Here is a 14,231-nt window from a genome sequence, read left to right as displayed (position 1 = left end):
TTGATTCTCCTAGTTAAGTATAATGATTCTTGAACATAGCTAATATATGAGTCTTGGCTGTGGCCCAAAGCACTCTGTCTTCCAGTATTACCACCGGATACACACATGCCACAGACACATAATTGGGTGAACCTTTTCAGATTGTGACTCAGCTTTGCTAAAGTCCCCAACTAGAGGTGTCCAGGGTTCTTAAGCACACTCTTGTTGCCTGGATCACAACTCTATTTCTTTTCTTTTCTTTTTCTTTTTCTCTTTTTTTTTTCGAAATTTTTTTTTTTTGTATTCACTGCTTTTTCTTGCTTCAAGAATCAATTTGATGATTTTTCAGATCCTCAATAACAGTTCTCTTCTCCTCATTCTTCAAGAGCTAACAAATTTAACATTCTTAAAAACAACAAATTCAAGAGACATATGCACTATTCAAGCATTCATTCAGAAAACAAAAAGTATTGTCACCACATCAAACTAATTCAACTAGTTTCAGAGATAAATTTTGAAACCCTGTACTTCTTTCTTTTGTGATTAAAGCATTTTTCTTTTAAGAGAGGTGATGGATTCATAGGACATTCATAACTTAAGGCATAACTTTAATTTTATTAATTATGAATTAAAAACAAGACTAAAAAATAATATAGAATGACTAGAAAACGAAAGATAAAAACAAAATAAAGGAAAATAAAAAAAAACGAAAAATAGAGGCTCCTAATGATAGAGGTTTTCACAGAGTTAGGACTCAACAACCTTGATTTTGAGAAGTGGATGCTCCCTCAGCTTGAGAGGAGAGCTTTTGGCGTTTCAACTCTTGGAGTTCACGCCCCTGCTTCTCTTGTTCCTTCAGTAATTTGCAGAGCATGCAATTCTGATTCTGCTGTTCTTTCTTCAGTTGCTCCATAGTCTCTTGCAGCTTGTTAATAGATGCTTCTAGGCTGGACCAGTAGTCAATTCTTGGGAATTCAGGGAGGAATTCCTGCGCCCTCCTCTTGATGGAGTTGTCTTGCACTTGTTCTTCCATTGACTTCTTGGTGATTGGGTGTTCAATGGTATGAACTCATCTACTCCCATCTTCACCCCAGCCTCTTTACAGAGCAAGGAAATCAAGCTTGGGTAAGCCAGTTTGGCCTCAGTGGAATTCTTATTTGCAATGGTGTAGATCTCACAAGCAATCACATGATGAACTCCACTTCTTTTCCAAGCATAATGCAGTGAATCATCACTGCTCTCTTGATGGTGACCTCAGAACGTTGCTAGTGGCAATATGGAACGCCCAATAAAGTCTAGCCAACCTCTTGCAATTGGCTTGAGGTCTCCCCTCTTGAGTTGGTTTGGGACACCCTTTGAATTGGTTATCCACTTAGTCCCCAGGGAGGCATATGTCCTCTAGAACTTGATCCAACCCTTTATCTACTCTCACCATCCTCCTATTGAAGGAATCAGGATCATCTTGTAGTTGAGGTAGTTTGAAGATTTCTCTTATTTTGTCCAAGTGGAAGTACATAACTTTCCCTCTGACCATGGTTCTGTGGGTATGGTAAGCGTTCCAGTCATTCTTTGCTTATCTGTTAGCCACAGATTTGAGTAGAATTCCTGAACCATGTTCCTTCCAACCTTTGTCTCAGGATTGGTCAGAACTTCCCAACCTCTGTTTCGAATTTGCTCTTGGATCTCCGGATATTCATCTTCTTTCAGATCAAATTTAACTTCCGGGATCACTGACCTCAGACCCATTATTTTGTGATAATGGTCTTCATGTTCTTTGGTTAAGAACTTCTCTTCATTCCAAAGATTATTTGGATTAGTCTCTTCTTTCCTCTTGAGTTGGTTTTTTTCCCTTGGAGCCATGATCTTGATAGATTTTGGCTTAGTGATCACGGAAAAGCACACCAAACTTAGAGGTTTTGCTTGTCCTCAAGCAAAAAGAAAAGAAAGAAGAGAGAGAGAGAGAGAGAGGAAATTCGAATGGTGTGAGAAGGAGGGGTGAGGAACGTTCATTTATAGAGTGGGGGGAGGAGAATTTCGAAAACAAAAGAGAGATTTGAAAGGAAATTTGAAAAGATTTTGAAAAAATTTGAGAAAAGGGTGAGTTTTTGAAGAAGATTTGAGATTATTTTGAAATAGATTTGAAGAATGGTTTTGATTTGTGAAGATTTGAAAGTGAATGATGAAAGGTTGAAGTGCATTTATGTAGAAGATTATGGGTAAAAAGAGGAAAGTTTGAAAAAATTTGAGTTGAAAACAAAAATGTGGTCCCCCCCCACCTTTCTGGCGTTAAACGCCCAGAATGGTACCCATTCTGGCGTTTAACGCCCACTTGGCACCCTTTTTGGGCGTTTAACGCCCAGCCAGGTACCCTGGCTGGCGTTAAACGCCAGAAAACCTTCCTCACTGGGCGTTTTTCTGAACGCCCAGTGATGCTGCACACCTGGCGTTAAACGCCCAGAATGGTACATTCTGGCGTTTAACGCCCAAAATGCACCTTACTGGCATTTTTTTTTTCGCCAGTAAGCTCATTTTCCTCTGCTTTTTGAGCTGAATCCTTCTGTAACTCTGTGAATTCCTTCATTTTTGATATTTGCCTCTGTAAGAACAATCATATAACCTACTAATGACTGGGTTGCCTCCCAGTAAGCGCTTCTTTACTGTCTTTAGCTGGACTTCCACTGAGAATCACTCAAGTCTCAGTTTTGAGCACTCCTGCTCAAAGTTTCCTTCAAGATAATTTTGATTCTCTGTCCATTAACAATGAACTTCTTATCAGAATCAATATCCTGAAGCTCAACATATCCATATGGTGACACTCCTGTAATCACATATGGACCCCCCCCCAACGGATTTGAGTTTTCCTGAAACAGTTTGAGCCTAGAGTTGAAGAGCAGAACTTTTTGTCCTGGCTCAAAGACTCTGGTTGACAATCTCTTGTCATGCCACTTCTTTGCCTTTTCCTTATAAATTTTGCATTTTCAAAGGCATTGAGTCTGAACTCTTCTAGCTCATTTAGCTGGAGCAGTCTTTTCTCACCATCTAACTGTGCATCCATGTTTAGGAATCTGGTTGCCCAATAGGCTTTATGTTCCATTCCACAGGCAAATGACAGGCCTTCCCATACACCAATTGGTATGGGGAGGTACCTATAGGAGTCTTGAATGCTGTTCTGTATGCCCACAGAGCATCATCCAAGCTCTTTGCCCAATCCTTTCTTCGGGACATTACAGTCCGTTCTAGGATTCTTTTTAGCTCTCTGTTAGAGACTTCTGCTTGCCCATTTGTCTGTGGATGATACGGAGTTGCCACTTTGTGGCTAATTCCATATCTAACCATAGCAGAGTATAGCTGTTTATTGCAGAAATGAGTGCCCCCATCACTGATTAGCACTCTGGGGACGCCAAATCTGCTGAAAATGTTCTTCTGGAGGAATTTCAGTACGGTCTTAGTATCATTAGTGGGTGTAGCACTACTTCTACCCACTTAGATACATAGTCCACTGCCACCAGAATGTAAGTGTTTGAGTATGATGGTGGGAATGGCCCCATGAGTCAATTCCCCATACATCAAACAGCTCTATCTCTAATATCCCTTGTTGAGGCATGGCATATCCATGAGGCAGGTTACCAGCTCTTTGGCAACTGTCACAGTTACGCACAAACTCTCGGGAATCTTTATAGAGAGTAGGCCAGTAGAAGCCACATTGGAGGACTTTAGTGGCTGTTCGCTCACTTCCAAAGTGTCCTCCATACTGTGATCCATGGCAGTGCCATAGGATCCTCTGTGCTTCTTCTCTGGGTACACACCTGCGGATCACTCCGTCAGCACATCTCTTAAAGAGATATGGTTCATCCCAGAGGTAGTACTTGGCATCTGAAATTAAGTTCTTTCTCTGCATGTAACTGTACTCCTTGGGTATGAACCTCACAGCTTTATAGTTTGCATGTCTGCAAACCATGGAGCTTCCTGAATGGCAAATAGTTGCTCATCTGGGAAAGTCTCAGAAATCTCAGTAGAAGGGAGGGACGCCCAACTACTGGCTCTATTCTGGACAGATGATCAGCTACTTGATTCTCTGTCCCTTTTCTGTCTCTTATTTCTATATCAAACTCTTGCAGAAGCAACACCCATCTGATAAGCCTGGGTTTTGAATCCTGCTTTGTGAGTAAGTATTTAAGAGCAGCATGGTCAGTGTACACAATCACTTTGGATCCTACTAGTAGGATCTAAACTTGTCAATGGCATAAACCACTGCAAGTAATTCTTTTTCTGTGGTTGTGTAATTTTTCTGTGCATCATTTAGAACACGACTAGCATAATAATGACATGCAGAAGTTTATTATGCCTCTGTCCCACACTGCACCAATGGCATGATCACTGGCATCACACATTAATTCAAATGGTAATGCCCAATCTGGTGCAGAGATAACTGGTGCTGTGACCAGCTTAGCTTTCAGGGTCTCAAACGCCTGCAGACACTGTGTGTCAAACACAAATGGTGTGTCAGCAGCTAACAGGTTACTCAAAGGTTTTGCAATTTTCGAAAAATCCTTGATAAACCTTCTGTAAAATCCTGCATGTCCCAGAAAGCTTCTGATTGCCTTAACATTGGCAGGTGGTGGTAATTTTTCAATTACCTCTACTTTTGCCTTATCCACCTCTATTCCCCTGCTTGAAATTTTGTGCCCAAGGACAATTCCTTCAGTCACCATAAAGTGACATTTCTCCCAGTTTAAAACCAGGTTAGTCTCTTGGCATCTTTTCAGGACAAGTGATAGGTGGTTAAGACAGGAGCTGAATGAGTCTCCATATACTGAAAAGTCATCCATGAAGACTTCCAGAAATTTCTCTACCATATCTGAGAAGATAGAGAGCATGCACCTCTGAAAGGTTGCAGGTGCATTGCACAGACCAAAAGGCATTCTTCTGTAGGCAAACACGCCTGAAGGGCAGGTGAATGCTGTTTTCTCTTGGTCCTGAGGATCTACTGCAATTTGATTGTAGCCTGAATAGCCATCCAAAAAGCAGTAATAGTCATGACCAGCTAGTCTTTCTAGCATTTGGTCTATGAATGGTAAAGGAAAATGATCCTTTCTGGTGGCTGTATTGAGCCTTCTGTAGTCAATACACATGCGCCACCCTGTGACTGTCCTTGTAGGAACCAGTTCATTTTTTTCATTTTGAACCACTGTCATGCCTCCCTTTTTGGGAACAACTTGGACAGGGCTCACCCAGGGGCTATCAGAAATAGGATAAATGATCCCAGCCTCTAGTAATTTAGTGACCTCTTTCTGCACCACCTCCTTCATGGCAGGATTTAGCCTCCTCTGTGGTTGGACCACTGGTTTGGCATTATCCTCCAACAGGATCTTGTGCATGCATCTAGCTGGGCTAATGCCCTTAAGATCACTTATGGACCACCCAAGAGCTGTCTTGTGTGTCCTTAGCACTTGAATTAGTGCTTCCTCTTCCTGTGAATTTAAAGCAGAGCTTATAATCACTGGAAAAGTGTCACCCTCTCCCAGAAATGCATATTTCAAGGATGATGGTAATGGTTTGAGTTCAGGCTTGGGAGGCTTATCCTCCTCCTGAGGAATTTTCGAAAATTCCTTTACTTCCTCTAGTTCTTCTTGATCAGGTTGAGCATCTTTGAAGATGTCCTCAAGCTCTGATTCTAGGCTTTCAGCCATATTGATCTCTTCTACCAGAGAATCAATAATGTCAACGTTCATGCAGTCTTCTGGTGTGTCTGGATGCTGCATAGCTTTCACAGCATTCAACTTGAACTCATCCTCATTGACTCTCAGGGTTACTTCTCCTTTATGTACATCAATGAGAGTTCGTCCAGTTGCTAGGAAAGGTCTTCCTAGAATGAGAGTTGCACTTTTGTGCTCCTCCATTTCCAGCACCACAAAGTCAGTTGGAAAGGCAAATGGCCCAACCTTGACAATCATGTCCTCTATTATGCCTGATGGGTGTTTAATGGAACCATCAGCAAGCTGGAGGCATATCCTGGTTGTTTGACTTCTCCAGTCAACCCAAGCTTTCTGATAGTGGATGCAGGTATTAGATTGATGCTTGCTCCAAGATCACATAGGGCTATCTTGGTGCAGGCGCCTTCTAATGTGCAGGGTATCATAAAGCTTCCAGGATCCTGAAGCTTTTCTGGTAAGCTTTTCAAAATGACTGCACTGCATTCTTCAGTGAGAAACACTTTTTCAGTTTCTCTCCAATCCTTCTTATGGCTTAAGATCTCTTTCATGAACTTAGCATAAGAGGGTATTTGCTCAAGTGCCTCTGCAAACGGAATCTTTATTTCAAGAGTCCTTAGATAGTCTGCAAAGCGGGCAAATTGCTTATCCTGTTCCGCTTTGCGGAGTTTCTGAGGATAAGGCATCTTGGCTTGATATTCTTCAACCTTAGATGCTGCAGGTTTATTCCTTACAGAAATGGTTGAAGAGGCCTTGTTAGGGGGATAATCATCAGAACTCTCAGGTGCCTGATTCTCCTTGGGCGTTTGAACGCCAGGAGTGGATGAAGTTTGGGCGTTAAACGCCAACTTCTCCCCCTTTTCTGGCGTTTGAACGCCAGAACTGGGCAGGGAATGGGCGTTTAACGCCAGCTTTCCTCCCTGTTCTGGCGTTTGAACGCCAGTATTGGGCAAGGAATGGGCGTTTAACGCCAACTTTCCTTCCCTTTCTGGCGTTTGAACGCCAATAATATTCCTCTCTAGGCTCTTACTGTCCTCAGAGGGATTTTGAACAGTGGCTTGGTTATCCTCTGTCAACTGTTCCTTAATTGACTTCTTGCTCTTTTGAGCAGTGGCATTCAGTGTTTTCCCACTCCTCAGTTGAACTGCTTGACATTCTTCTGTTATTTGTTTAGATATTTGCTGTTTTGCTTGATTCAACTGCAGTTCTATGCTCTTGTTAGCAACCTTAGTATCATGGAGCATTTCTTTAAATTCTGCTAACTGTTCTGTCATCAGGAGCAATTGTTGATTAAGCTCATTCATCTGTTCTTGAGGATCAGGATCATTGACTACTGCCATGACCTCTTCTTGTGGAACGAATTCCTTGCTAGAATATAAGTATTGGTTTCTAGCAACAATGTCTATAAGCTCTTGAGCTTCTTCAATTGTCTTTCTCATGTGTATAGATCCACCAGCTGAGTGGTCTAAAGACATCTGAGCTTTTTCTGTAAGCCCATAGTAGAAGATGTCTAACTGTACCCACTCTGAAAACATTTCAGAGGGGCATTTTCTGAGCATACCTCTATACCTCTCCCAGGCATCATAAAGGGATTCATTATCCTCTTGTTTAAAGCCTTGGATGTCCAGCCTTAGCTGTGTCATCCTTTTTGGAGGGTAAAAATGATTCAGGAATTTTTCTGATAACTGTTTCCATGTCTTTATGCTTGCTGTAGGTTGGTTATTCAACCACCTTTTTGCTTGATCTTTTACAGCAAATGGAAACAGTAACAGTCTGTAGACATCCTGATTTACCTCTTTATCATGTATTGTGTTAGCAATTTGTAAGAACTGTGCCAGAAACTCAGTAGGTTCTTCCTCTGGAAGACCGGAATACTGGCAATTTTGCTGCACTATGATAATGAGTTGAGGGTTTAGCTCAAAGCTGCTTGCTTTGATGGGAGGTACACAGATGCTACTCCCATATGCAGCTGTACTGGGGTTGGCATAGGACCCCAGAGTCCTTCTGGACTGGTTAATTCCACTTAAGTCCATAATGGACAAAAGGGAAATGATAATAATTGCAAAGAGATAAATTTTGTTTGTTTTTTTTTTTTTTGAAATAACCGAAAAATAAAAATAAAAACAAAAAGGAAATTTAAAATAAAAATTCGAAAATCAAAAGGAGAATAAAATAAGATTTCGAAAATTAGAAAGAAAATAAGATCAAAGCAAATTGAGAACTGAATCAATTAGTTAATTAAAAAGATTTTGAAAACAGCAATTAAGAAGATATGATTGAAAAGTTTTTATGAAAAAGATTTGATTTTTTAAAAAAAAAAAGGAAAGAGAAAAACACAAAATGACACCAAACTTAAAATTTTAGAAAATCAAACACTATTTTTTTCGAAAATTTTAAAGGAAAAACACAAAGAGGACACCAAACTTAGAACTTTTATGAATCAAAAAGGGACTAAGAACATGCAAAAATCGAAAATCAAAAAGAAAAACAAAAGCATGCAAATGACACCAAACTTAAAATATGAAACTAGACTCAACTAAAAGACTCTAAACCAACAAAAATAAAACAGTCCTAATCTAAGCAACAAGACAAGCCGTCAGTTGTCCAAACTCGAACAATCCCCGGCAACGGCGCCAAAAACTTGGTGCACGAAATTGCAATAACACTTTTGCAATCCCGCACAACTAACCAGCAAGTGCACTGGGTCGTCCAAGTAATACCTTGCGTGAGCAAGGGTCGATCCCACGGAGATTGTTGGCTTGAAGCAAGCTATGGTTATCTTGTAAATCTTAGTCAGGATAGCAGAAATTATCAGGATTGTTTGTGAAAAGCAAAAGAACATGAAATGGTTACTTGTTTTGCAGTAATGGAGAATAGGTTGAGGTTTGGAGATGCTCCATCTTCTGAATCTCTGCTTTCCTACTGTCTTCTTCTTCAGTCACGCAAGTCTCCTTCCATGGCAAGCTGTGTGTAGGGTTTCACCATTGTCAGTGGCTACCTCCCATCCTCTCATTGGAACGATTCCTAATGCCCTGTCACGGCACGGCATTCCATCTGTCGGTTCTCAATCAGACCGGAGTAGAATCCAGTGATTCTTTTGGCGTCTGTCACTAACGCCCTGCCTTCAGGAGATTGAAGCACGTCACAGTCATTCAGTCATTGAATCCTACTCAGAATACCACAGACAAGGTTTAGACCTTCCGGATTCTCTTGAATGCCGCCATCAGTCTAGCTTATACCACGAAGATTCCGATTAAAGAATCCAAGAGATAACTACTTAATCTAAGGTAGAACGGAGGTGGTTGTCAGTCACACGTTCATGGTTGAGAATGATGATGATTGTCACGGATCATCACATTCATCCGGATTAAGAACAAGTATTATCTTAGAATGGAAGCAAGCATGATTGAATGAGAAACAGTAGTAATTGCATTAATCCATCATGACACAGCAGAGCTCCTCACCCCCAACCATGGGGTTTAGAGACTCATACTGTAGAAGAAAACGTGTACAATGTCATAAGGTCGCATTCCGTACTGATTACAAAGTCAAAAGGTCCTATAAGTAGTAAACTAGTATCCTAAGGTTTACAGAAATGAGTAAATGACAGAAAAATCCACTTCCGGGCCCACTTGGTGTGTGCTTGGGCTGAGCATTGAAGCTTTTATGTGTAGAGACGTTTTCTGGAGTTAAACGCCAGTTCTCATGCCAGTTTGGGCGTTTAACTCCAAGTTTTATGCCAGTTCCGGCGTTTAACGCTGGAATTTCTGAGGCCGGTTTGCTACGCAGGTTTGGGCCATCAAATCTTGGGCAAAGTATGGACTATTATATATTGCTGGAAAGCCCTGGATGTCTACTTTCCAACGCCGTTGAGAGCGCGCCAATTGGGCTTCTGTAGCTCCAGAAAATCCGCTTCGAGTGCAGGGAGGTCAGAATCCAACAGCATCTGCAGTCCTTTTCAGTCTCTGGATCAGATTTTTGCTCAGAACCTTCAATTTCAGTCAGAAAATACCTGAAATCACAGAAAAACACACAAACTCATAGTAAAGTCCAGAAAAGTGAATTTTAATTAAAAACTAATAAAAATATACTAAAAACTAACTAAAAGATACTAAAAACATACTAAAAACAATGCCAAAAAGTGTACAAATTATCCGCTCATCAATTTTTAATAATGAGGAATAATCAAAATGCAACTAAAATTAAATAAACAATGCATGCAAGACACCAAACTTAGAAGTTTGTATGCTACTGACACTAACAAAATGAGAATGCATATGAGAAACAATAAAACACTCAAGTCAAGAGAATTTAAAGATCAGAGCAATGAAATCATCAAGAACATCTTGAAGATCACTTAAGACACATGAATGAATGCAAGAAGAACAGAAACATGCAATTGACACCAAACTTAACATGAGACACTAGACTCAACAAGAAACATAAAATATTTTTGGTTTTTTTATGATTTTGTAATTTTTTTTGGATTTTTCGAAAATTAAGTGGGAAAGAAAATAAAGGTATCAAAATTCTTAATGAGAATTCCAGGAATCATGCAATGTTAGTCTAAAGCTTCAGTCTAAAGAAATTAGACATGGCAAGCCAAGCTTCAGCAGGACATTACATTCAAGAGCTAAATTGATGAGAATCAATCTGCTTTGGTGATGATAAGAACATCACCTTGAAACACTAGAATTCATTCTTAAGAATGGTGCACGAAATTGTGATCAATACTTTTCAAAACATAAACAATCCCTAGTAATGGCTCCAAAGACTTGGTGCTCAATACCATGGCATAAACACAACTTTGCACAACTAACCAGCAAGTGCACTGGGTCGTCCAAGTAATAAACCTTACGCGAGTAAGGGTCGATCCCACGGAGATTGGTGGTATGAAGCAAGCTATGGTCACTTTGTAAATCTTAGTCAGGCAGACTCAAATGGATATGGTGCTGAACGAATAAAGCATAAAAGATAAAGATAGAGATACTTATGTATATCATTGGTGTAAGAGCTTCAGACAAGCGTATGAAGATGCCTTCCCTTCCGTCTCTCTGCTTTCCTACTGTCTTCATCCAATCCTTCTTACTCCTTTCCATGGCAAGCTCGTGTAGGGTTTCACCGTTGTCAGTGGCTACCTCCCATCCTCTCAGTGAAAATACGTCCCTGATGCTCTGTCACAGCATAGGCTAATCATCTGTCGGTTCTCAATCAGACCGGAATAGAATCCAGTAATTCTTTTGGCGTCTGTCACTAACGCCCCGCCCTCAGGAGTTTGAAGCACGTCACAGTCATTCAATCATTGAATCCTACTCAGAATACCACAGACAAGGTTAGACCTTCCGGATTCTCTTGAATGCCGCCATCAGTTCTTGCCTATACCACGAAGACTCTGATCTCACGGAATGGCTGGCTCGTTTGTCAGGCGAGCACTCGGTTGTCAGGCGATCAACCATGCATCATGCAATCAGAAATCCAAGAGATATTCACTAAGCCTCATATGCTTGTAGAACAAGAATGGTTGTCAGTCACCTTGTTCATAGGTGAGAATGATGATGAGTGTCACGGATCATCACATTCATCAAGTTGAAGAACAAGTGATATCTTGGACAAAGAACAAGCGGAATTGAATAGAAGAACAATAGTAATTGCATTAATACTCGAGGTACAGCAGAGCTCCACACCTTAATCTATGGTGTGTAGAAACTCCACCGTTGAAAATACATAAGAACAAGGTCTAGGCATGGCCGTGAGGCCAGCCTCTAAGATAGCATAAAATTAGAAGATAGCTACCAAGATTTCTAGACTACAAATACAATAGCAAAAGGTCCTACTTATAGAAAAACTAGTAGCCTAAGGTGTACAAGGATGAGTAAATGACATAAAAATCCACTTCCGGGCCCACTTGGTGTGTGCTTGGGCTGAGCAATGAAGCATTTTCGTGTAGAGACTTGTCTTGGAGTTAAACGCCAGCTTTTATGCCAGTTTGGGCGTTTAACTCCCAATTAGGTGCCAGTTCCGGCGTTTAACGCTGGAATTTCTGTAGGTGACTTTGAACGCCGATTTGGGCCATCAAATCTTGGGCAAAGTATGGACTATCATATATTGCTGGAAAGCCCAGGATGTCTACTTTCCAACGCCGTTGAGAACACGCCAATTGGGTTTCTGTAGCTCCAGAAAATCCACTTCGAGTGCAGGGAGGTCAGAATCCAACAACATCTGCAGTCCTTTTCAGTCTCTGGATCAGATTTTTGCTCAGGTCCATCAATTTCAGCCAGAAAATACCTGAAATCACAGAAAAACACACAAACTCATAGTAAAGTCCAGAAAAGTGAATTTTAACTAAAAACTAATAAAAATATACTAAGAACTCAACTAAAACTACTAAAAACATACTAAAAACAATGCCAAAAAGTGTATAAATTATCCGCTCATCAAAGAACTCCGAAGAAAAATGCCTAATCTAAGCAACAAGATGAACCGTCAGTTGTCCAAACTCAACAATCCCCGGCAACGGCGCCAAAAACTTGGTGCACGAAATTGTGATTCATTCTTTTCACAACTCAAACAGTCCCCAGTAATGGCTCCAAAAACTTGGTGCTCAATACCATGGTCTAAACATAATTTCACAACTTCGCACAACTAACCAGCAAGTGCACTGGGTCGTCCAAGTAATAAACCTTACGCGAGTAAGGGTCGATCCCACGGAGATTGTTGGTATGAAGCAAGCTATGGTCACCTTGTAAATCTTAGTCAGGCAGATTCAAATGGTTATGGATGATATATGAATAAAGCATAAAGATAGAGATACTTATGTAATTCATTGGTGAGAACTTCAGATAAGCGTATGGAGATGCTTTGTCCCTTCCGTCTCTCTGCTTTCCTACTGTCTTCATCCAATCCTTCTTACTCCCTTCCATGGCAAGCTGTATGTTGGGCATCACCGTTGTCAGTGGCTACAATCCCGTCCTCTCAGTAAAAATGTTCAACGCACCCTGTCACGGCACGGCTAATCATCTGTCGGTTCTCAATCAGGTTGGAATAGAATCCATTGATTCTTTTGCGTCTGTCACTAACGCCCAGCCTTCAGGAGTTTGAAGCTCATCACAGTCATTCAATCATTGAATCCTAATCAGAATACCACAGACAAGGTTTAGACCTTCTGGATTCTCTTGAATGCCGCCATCAATTCTAGCTTATACCACGAAGATTCCGATTAAGGGATCCAAGATATATCCACTCAATCTAAGGTAGAACGGAGGTGGTTGTCAGGCACACGTTCATAGGTGAGAATGATGATGAGTGTCACAGATCATCACATTCATCATGTTGAGGAACAAGTGATATCTTAGAACAAGAACAAGCTGAATTGAATAGAAGAACAATAGTAATTGCATTAATACTCGAGGTACAGCAGAGCTCCACACCTTAATCTATGGTGTGTAGAAATTCCACCGTTGAAAATACATAAAAATAAGGTCTAGGCATGGCCGAATGGCCAGTTTCCCAATGATCTAAGAACTAGACGTCCAAAGATGATCCTAAGATCGAAAAATGATCAAAAGATTTAAAATACAATAGCAAAAGGTCCTATTTGTAGAGAACTAGTAGCCTAGGGTTTACAGAAATGAGTAAATGACATAAAAATCCACTTCCGGGCCCACTTGGTATGTGCTTGGGCTGAGCATTGAAGCTTTCATGTGTAGAGACTTTTCTTGGAGTTAAACGCCAGCTTCTATGCCAGTTTGGGCGTTTAACTCCCATTCTTGTGCTAGTTCTGGCGTTTAACACTGGGCAGTTTTGAGCTGATTTGGAATACCGGTTTGGGCCATCAAATCTCGGACAAAGTATGAACTATTATATATTTCTGGAAAGCCCAGGATGTCTACTTTCCAACGCCGTTAAGAGCGCTCCAATTGGGCTTCTGTAGCTCCAGAAAATTCACTTCGAGTGCAGGGAGGTCAGAATCCAACAACATCTGCAGTCCTTTTCAGCCTCTGAATCAGATTTTTGCTCAGGTCCCTCAATTTCAGCCAGAAAATACTTGAAATCACAAAAAAATACACAAACTCATAGTAAAGTCCAGAAAAGTAAATTTTAACTAAAAACTAATAAAAATACAATAAAAACCAACTAAAATATACTAAAAACATACTAAAAACAATGCCAAAAAGCGTAAAAATTATCCGCTCATCAATTAACAAATATTAATTGAAAATAATTGAATATGCAATTAATTTTTTTTATTTGTGTTGATTGTGTGGCACGTGTTTTTTTCTTGAAGTCTTGAATGTTGAATCTCAAATGAAAATGACTTCTTCGATACGTACTACCTCGTGCTCGCAAAATCAAAAGAATTAACTTTTGGGAAAAGCTTTACATTCATGTAAAAATTACATGGATGGTATCTATGTAACTTTCACTCCACACCCCACACTCGTGTTTGTTTTACACGCGCTATTTATAACCTATATAACGAATCCTTATTTTGCTTTTTCAACGTTTCTCAACGTAAACCTTCTCATACAACATAAGCCTCTT

The sequence above is a fragment of the Arachis stenosperma genome, chromosome 9, assembly GCF_014773155.1.
Source record: "Arachis stenosperma cultivar V10309 chromosome 9, arast.V10309.gnm1.PFL2, whole genome shotgun sequence".
In the NCBI taxonomy this organism is placed as follows: Eukaryota; Viridiplantae; Streptophyta; class Magnoliopsida; order Fabales; family Fabaceae; genus Arachis; species Arachis stenosperma.
This window is presented reverse-complemented; position numbering follows the sequence as displayed.